This window comes from Alexandromys fortis, unplaced genomic scaffold, assembly GCF_014885135.2.
Source record: "Alexandromys fortis isolate MF-2015 unplaced genomic scaffold, M_Fortis_MF-2015_v1.1 scaffold_68, whole genome shotgun sequence".
Lineage (NCBI taxonomy): Eukaryota > Metazoa > Chordata > Mammalia > Rodentia > Cricetidae > Alexandromys > Alexandromys fortis.
The window spans coordinates 7,777,463-7,785,891 of record NW_026067948.1 but is presented as its reverse complement, the minus strand read 5'-3'; positions in this window follow the sequence as shown (position 1 = coordinate 7,785,891).

Here is an 8,429-nt window from a genome sequence, read left to right as displayed (position 1 = left end):
GGAACAGCAATAAAATGACTCCTAACACCACATTGCTGTACCCATAGATCAGTGCCTCGCTCAGCCTTCATCACAGAAGGTTCTTTCTTTAGTAGATGGGAACTGACACAGAGACTTACAGCTTAACAATGTGCAGAAAGTGGGGAGACCTTTTGGAGCACTCAGTCCTAAATGGGATGTCTTCATCAAAGCCCCCTCCCCAAGGTTTGGGGATCTTTGCAGAAGAGAGGGCAGTAAGATTTTAAGATCCAGAGGATGTGGAAGATGCCAAGCAAACAACCTCTTCCCCGCTTCAACAGAGCTGATGTACATATAACCAGCTGCATCATGAGCTCAGACCGCCAGGTTTAAGCCAAACTGGGCTATCTTAGCTTTAATAATTTTTTTCAAGACAAGGTTTCTCTGTGTAGTCCTGGCTGTCTGGGTACTTGCTCTGTAGACCAGACTGGCCTCGAACTCAGAAATCTATCTGCCTCTGTTTCCTTAGTGCTGGGATTAAATGCGTTTTCCATCACTGTGCAAGACTATTCCAATTTTAACGCCTGTGTCAACAAAGCAGCTATTTTAATAAGAGCTCAGTAAAGTCCTTGGTACTGAATGATTGAGTGTACCTTTTTAAACTCTAGGAAGAATATAGTTTCTCCATGTAATTTTATTAAACTACTTACTTTCCGCGATTTGGAAACCTATTCCACAGAAACCCCTGTGTCAATTACACAGTCACCAGCAACAGTAACATTCTACCAAGATGCAACATGGCTGTCTCCCCAAGGAAAAGGCAGCAAATGAGGATGCCTTTTTTAATTTGCGTATACAATAATTTCCCATTTTTAAAATAAAGATAATACTGTTTCCTGCTTCAAAACAATCTTTTGAGCACACTTGAAATTACAGCTGTAAATCACTGGAATTAATGGGGAATAATCACACTTCTTAGTTACCCATGTTATTCTTGTTTTAGAGATTGTTGACAACTAAAGAAGGAAGGGCTGCGTCACTCAGCTCTCCAGAGAGTTATAGCATATAGGAGGGAAAGACACCAAGGGGATTTATTAGGACAATTGGTTCATGTATTTTTGGAGGCTGAGAACTTTTATTACATAAAACTCAGAGCTCCTAGAATGATAGTTTTGTTGCTCAGTCTCAAGTTGAAGGTCTTTGCATCAGTGATGCCCATGGTGTAACTGAATGTGAGGCCAACAGCCTAAGAGTTCAGCAGAGTGGTGCTCTGAGGTCTGGAGTCTCAATATTAGAGCCCAAAGTTTTGATCTCTAACAAGAGTAAAAAAGGGGCATAGTACATTTGAATGTCCTAGGCTCACAGACATGTGGATGGGGCCAATTTCTCCCTCCGTGTACTTATCTCAGTTAGTGAACCCCTCTGCGAACTCCTAACACACCAAAAGTTTCAATGCCAGGTTTCTATGTATTCCTTAACCCAATCAGGACGACTCAATTAACACCACAGAGGGACATCCAAGTTCACAGGTAAGTGTCTCTAGTCATGAATCAAAAAAAAATGAGAATAAAAGTGGGAAGGGGGTGTCTCTAGTATCCCTGACAATGGAAACCCATCCAGATTCTTTAGATTTCCATTGACCAACAGTTACAATAGCCTCTTGCAAAGAAACTAAGCAAAAGTTATAAAACACGAAGGTAGAGAATAAAAAGATTTTGTGTGAGTTTGTCTCAACAAAAGCAAAGAGTTATAAAAAGGGCAAAAACAGTAAGAGAGAAAAGTCCTAATAAGGCCTCATTTTCTCTTTAGATATGAGCACCTCTTGGTTACATGTTTGTGGTTCATCCACTTTCTGTACTATGTAGGTTAAATCTATACCCCTGGGCTGACTTCTCCCTTGCCTGTATGTTTCTGGGTCAAGTCCTTCTCTCTGAGCCCTTACCCCTAGGCAATTTTCATATCAAGTAATGCGAACCAATTTTAATATTAGCCTAAGGTAAACATAATTAGGAGGGTAAATTTTTTGCTAAAAGTGGAAAATTCATGCAATGTGCTTCAAACTCAAATGTAATTTTTGTAGAAAAAATACGTCTTATAATTTTCTAAAATATTATATCAAAGAGGCCCAGGGTTAATAGCATCCTCATATTCCTACATTTTCCAACAAAGGGAGTGTATTTGAAGATAATTTTTTAAGTTACAAAACTGGCACTTTCTTGCAAAATATTCAACAATTCATATCCTACTTACCAACAAATTGCTATGCCATAGATAAGAATAGAGAACTCCTTAAATATTTAATGTCTTTAAGAAGCATTTTAAGTACTCGAACAAACAAAAAATAAATAACATATGGGAACAGAAAAGTTGGAGAAAGTAAAATCATTTAGCAGAGGATTGCTTGAATGAAGAGGCGTGAAAATGGGCTGTTGAGACTCTAGGTCTGGGTGCATGAGAAACAATGGAGCTGGCTTTGTCTGCACTCAAATGTCTCTCACAATAAAAGGCCCAAGGCAATCACACAAAGTGAAGAACAAGGTGGCAAGGACAAGGAGCAAAATCTGAAGCCAATTGTTATGCTGGAAAAATAGGGACTGGAAGAAACAAACACGAGTAAATATTAAAAGCTAATGTCACTTTCTAGGGGTGGTGGTGTGTGTGTTTCTGTGTGTGTATATGTGATGGGGTCTTTCACCTGTGGGTGTGGCTGTAGGTATGCATATATCCTGACACTCTGGTGGAAGTCGAAGGATACTTTGAGTGATGTTGCCTTTCACCTTGTTTGACACAGAACTCATTAGCATGGACTCCACCAAAGCATCTTGGCCAAAAAGTTCAGGACATGCTCCTGCCTCTGCCTTTTGTCTCTGCGGAAGAGATCTGGCATGGCTGATGGTTGTGCTGTGTCCAGCTTTAGCGTGGATTCTGTCTTGGACGTAGGCCTTCACACTCGCCCTTGTCTTTGTTTAACTTTATAAAAGACTTGTGTTTTTTTTTTTAATTCTGTAGATAAACTTCATATTTTAAATTCTGTAGTTAGATTTCCAGGCTATTGTGATTTTGAGGGATGGTTTTACCTGTATCTACTCTGTGGCTCAATAACTGTGTCTTCACATCTTAAAAGTGATAGTAGGAGAGAAAGAATTCCCAGTCCAACGAGATTCTTCACTAAATGTCCTGCTCTAGGGACTCAATTCTCAAAAGGCAGACAGAAGAATTCCCCTTTGAAGGCCTGCTGAGCTGTGAGATGTTGGACTCCACGGAAAGGAGAAAGTGAAATTCTAAAAATAGAAAGTTCATTGTACAGCAAGAAACACAATTTCACGCATGTTCTAGAACACAGTTTATTTCTGTGATGTTGATTTTCTCGTGTAAACAGCTTCTGTCCATGAGTCCCACTCCTAATGTTATGTGTTCTTAATTACAATCTTAAACCCTGAAACACTCACTTCTTCCCGATCTGATCTGTTCCTTCTCCACAGTTGCCTGTTCTACAACTGAAGTTTACTGTTCCCCATTCTCTTCTACTGGGCTGGCTGGGTTGTAGAGGAAGACTCTGACTTGGTGCTCTTTCACTCAATAATCTTGATTTCTTTATGATCGTTTCTTATGATCATTTCTACAATCTTGTTGAGCATGGCTGAGTCTCAATTCTGGAAACTTCTTGGAGGCAAAAGGTAAATTGCACAAAGTATCTGGGAGAACAAATGATCCCCTGAAGAAAAGTATTAAAACACAAGAGCTAAAAATAGGCCAACTTGCCTATGTAGGCATTCTAGGGGGACTCTATGACCTTTGTCTTTTCCTACAAATGGATCTGGGAGGCTAATGGAAGTTCTATGGATATTAGGTACAGAAAATAGAAAAGAAACCAACTTACCTTGCGAATTGGAGGAGTATCCAGAATATTTCTGCAATTTTGAAGATAGAAAAAGTTTGCCACCAAGCCATTCTTGCCCATCTTTGATTATTGGTGAGATTTCAGGTTTCAGAGCTTGGCAATGTTTTGTCCTCAACATTTTATGCTATTCTGTCTCTGTTTATGTCTCCCCGGCAGACATGCATTCCAGTTTAATGAGAAGCTCTTCCTAAGTGACGTCCTCAAAGGATTCTATTTATGTTCTCAACGCTTGAGAAAAGACAGGCTCTAACCTTGAATTGTGAATTACTGTACAGCGTTCAAGGAGTATGAAGGGGTGATGAGACCATCACACCGTGATGTAAGATTTTTAAGAATGAGAAAATTTTAAGTTTGATTTGCTAGTATTCAGCTTTAAAAGTCACATATTTAAAAAGGGAGGTGGGGGTCTAGGGTGATGGCTCATCCTATAATGTGCTTGCATGAGGTCTTAAGTCTCATGGACCCCATGACAAAAATCCAGGCCAGAGTGCATGTTGGGGAAACTGAGACAAGGGGCTCCATAGCCAGGTCGTCCATCTGAACTGGTAAATTCAAAATAATCAAAACAAATAAAATGCAATAATAAAATAAAAATAAGGTGGACGGTGATAAAGTACCCACAATTTACCTCTGGCTTCCATATGCAGTGTATGCACACATATGAAAGTTCATACATACATGCATGCATACATACACACATGCATGCACAAAAATGTTCCTCTTCTATCCCCTTGTTTAACCCATATTAAAAGATCACTAACAGAATCTTCAACTCTGCTTCAGAAACAATAAAATAAAATAAAGGAAAAGATGCAACACAGGTGACATTGTCAAGAATAAATAATCACTCTTAAGTCCTCCGCTTCTGGGCACAGCATGACCTAATCCCCACAGTGCTCATGCCCATCCATGCAGGCATGCGGACCTCGCCATACTCTGCTCTTGGTACTTGCTTTCTAGCATAGAGCTCTGGACTGTAAGGCATTTGATTTCTGGTAATTAATCAGCTCATCATATGTGCTGTGTTTTTCCCCCAGGGCCAGCTCAAGTGAGTGATCCAAATCTGGCTTCAGGAAAAAAGAAATCATTTGTGCTCTCGGTGCCCAGAATGAAACACTGATAAACAGTTCTGCGGAAAACACTGAATTTAAATGGCATTGTTTTCCTCTTCAAGCCATACATCATCTCAAAAAAAAAAAAAAAAAAAAAAAAAAACATTGCAAAACATTTAAACCAAAACAAAAGTGGAGCAAAAACATGTTGGATGCCCTTTAAGCAGAAATCATTTTGTCCTAATAAAAAGAGTTATCAAGGTTTGTCTGGTGTTCATAGCTCTGCTTGCTGCCTTCGTTTCAGGCGATTGTCTGGAATGTTAATGTTCATCCTAAACACCCTTGTGTTTGACTCGCTATCCCTAGTCCTTTATCTCTGAATTTCTTGTTTGGCTTGTCTCCATGATAACCCAGTTACCACTAATTTTATCAGTTGCTTTGAAATACCTAAACTCATATTAGTACTATGCTGTGCCTGGAGATTCAGCAACTTTCATTCTTTTCCATTACTTTCTTGTCTACCTGGACAGACGTTTGTAAAGTCAGGTTTTGTCATTAGAACTGAGAATATTCTCGTGTATTAGTCTTGCAGGTAATTTTGAGTCTTCTTGGTTTGATAAACAATGCAGTCCTGTAATAGGTTCCCTGTTCTTGTCAATTATTCTGCTCAAAACTGAGATAAATCAATCAATCAGTTGTCAGGAACATTTCTGAATTGGCTGTATTTGATTTATAGATGCTATGCTTGAACGTTAAGCAGTGGGGAGCATGATGTTTTGAACTATAATAAACTTTAATGGCTTCTAAGACAGCATGAACCCCAGGTAACGCCGACCCACACGCCTTTTTCCAACTCTGCTTATATTACTCATCGTTAGGAAGCAATAATCTTATCTTACAGAATTATTTCCTCTACCATCTGATTTACAGGGTTTTTCAATAAGTTTCATTGGCAGTTCTCAAGAGTTTCTTTTCTTTCTTTCTTGTTCCTCAAGAGATATTAAGCAGTTCTAGAGTTCGGAGATATGTGATTGCCACAATTTGGTGTAGAGGTAAGAAAGGCCTGTGTAAAGTTTCTACCATGCATAGACAAGCCCACAGTGAAAGTGATGGAGTACATTCTGCTTTTACTGAAAATTTGGTGGATATATATGTGCACATATATGCATACTTACTTATCAATGTACAGCTGAAACAATTTTCAGAAATAAAATCCACACAGGAAGGTCAGCGGCATCAACAAGAAAGCCTGTGCCAGCATGTGAGCCTAAGAACCTGAGTTTGAGTCTTGGAACTGACCATACTAGGAGAGATCTGACTCCTGAGAGTTGCTTGCTGTCTTCCACATGAGTGTCTTGGAGCACATGTGTTCAGAGCCATACATACACATTCCACAAACACACACACACACACACACAAATTAAAAAACCAAATTGGTCCCAAATAAGTTACATACATAGTTTATGTAAAATGCAGGAGTTCCTTTCTCTTCCCAGGCAACCCCCAGCCTCTATGGAATTCCTCTCGTTGGAGAGATAACTTATTCCGAGCGAAATAAAACCAAGGAACTGGGGTGTTTGGGGTGATTTATTGAGGTTGCTATTTATACTTACTTAAGCATTGAAAGTTCAGGGAGCTATTTCCAGCGCATTATCCATTTTCCCACCTTTAACCCACCTCATCACCTCCTTCGCGGGCCTCCTGTTGCCAGGCGATAGGAAGACACCTGGTTTCTGGTCAGGGTCAGAAGCTTTGTCAGGATGGGAGACACGTTCATAAAGGAAAGCGGTAGGGGCTGCTCAAATAGAGAAGAAGCCACTGCGGTGCTCTTGTTTGTTTTACTTCAAAGCTCCTCGCATACAAAGAAAGAGCCCTTGAAGTCACACGTAAACGATGCAGACTCTTAGCCAAGTGGGGAACATGCCCGAAATGTCATGTCATAGAGCCTTCTGCGGTTTCCATTCTTTTCCTGCCTCTTATTTATGAGCATTCCGTCCATATGAGTAAAATAAACCACGTTGGGCTAGAGCGTAAGTTAGATAGCCAAATCACAGCATGCTGACCGTGAAAAGTCACTCTTGCTGAACATTTGTGGGTTATCAGGATCAAAGAAGACTCCGATGGTTACCAATATGGCTTAGCCCACCATGGCTTAGCTTTCGTTAACCTGACATGTATTTGAAGAATTCAATAGAGTGACTGCAGGCTAAGTTTGAATTAAGTTTTTCAGCTTAGCAAAGCAAATGCCCTCTTGGGGAGATAAGTATCAGTTCTAAATATTGGGAAAGAACTTAAGGTTCCTGGGCCTTGTCCGAGCACCACAGGCTCAGGGTGCAACTGTATGGGTTGACTGTGGAAACCTAGAGATGAATGTCTCTTTATATAACAGTGCATTGATATTCTGTAGGGTATGGTATTGTGTCTAGACAATGAGACTCCTTTTCAGTCTATATCCAAAATTATTTTAAATGAGAGCAATACGGATACAAAATTGTATGTTGCTGCAGATCTCAGAATGTAAGCAGAGTGGATCTTGAGATAAATTTCCCTTATAGATCTACTCACCAGAGAGCAGTCTGGAGGACATTTAAATGCTCTCCTAGAGAGAAAATTTACCTCATAAGAAGACCAGGTTATTTGTGGTGTCTTTTCTCTGATGCAAAAGAAAATGCTGCTTACCTCATTTCATTGAAAAGTTTCAGTGTTTTTAAAATTATTATTACCATATTTCAATGTGTTTCCTCCACAGAACCAGGGGATTGTCTGTGCTGGCTGGCAGGACTGAGAGTGTGCCACGCAACAACAAAACAAAGACAAAAACAAAACAAATGAGAAAAGCAAAACAGAGCACAGTTATTTCCACCAAAATGGCTCTATGCTCTGGGTGGACAGCATAAATGCTCTGAGGAAGAGACAGTCAGACACAGAACCAGGAACTTGCAAGACCAAATCAAATGTTAAAATTTTCAGGGAAATGTCAGCATGCGCTATTTTTTCCATGATTTTAAATATGTCGTCCTATCTAACATAAACATGTAAAACATGATGAAAGCTTCTTCTTAAAGAGATGATTAGAAACAATAGTTTGCTGGTAGGCTTTGCTTTCTTTCGTTGTATCCTTTATTTATATGATGAGAAAAGAGATTTGCCATTTACTCCCCAAGTTGGTTTCTGATTCCTTGCTTCATTATGTTCCAGGGCAGGTTCCTCCCCTCCCTCTTGTAAGAAACAATTTGGGAAGGCAGAGCTGGTACGCATGAGTGTACAATGCTATAATTATGGGAAAATGTCATTTAATTTCAGCAACTACAGAAGCAGTAACAAGTCAAGACTTAGAGGTCACATGTGCTGTCTGTGTGTACATATAAATATATAATATATATGTATGTATTATGTATGAATAGTTACGATTCACAAGGCATCCTTTGTTAACTAAGGCACAGGATCATGCAGGTATTCATAGATACTAGTCAGCTATAATTTCTGCCATCATCTCAAAACAGTATCTGTCTCCATTA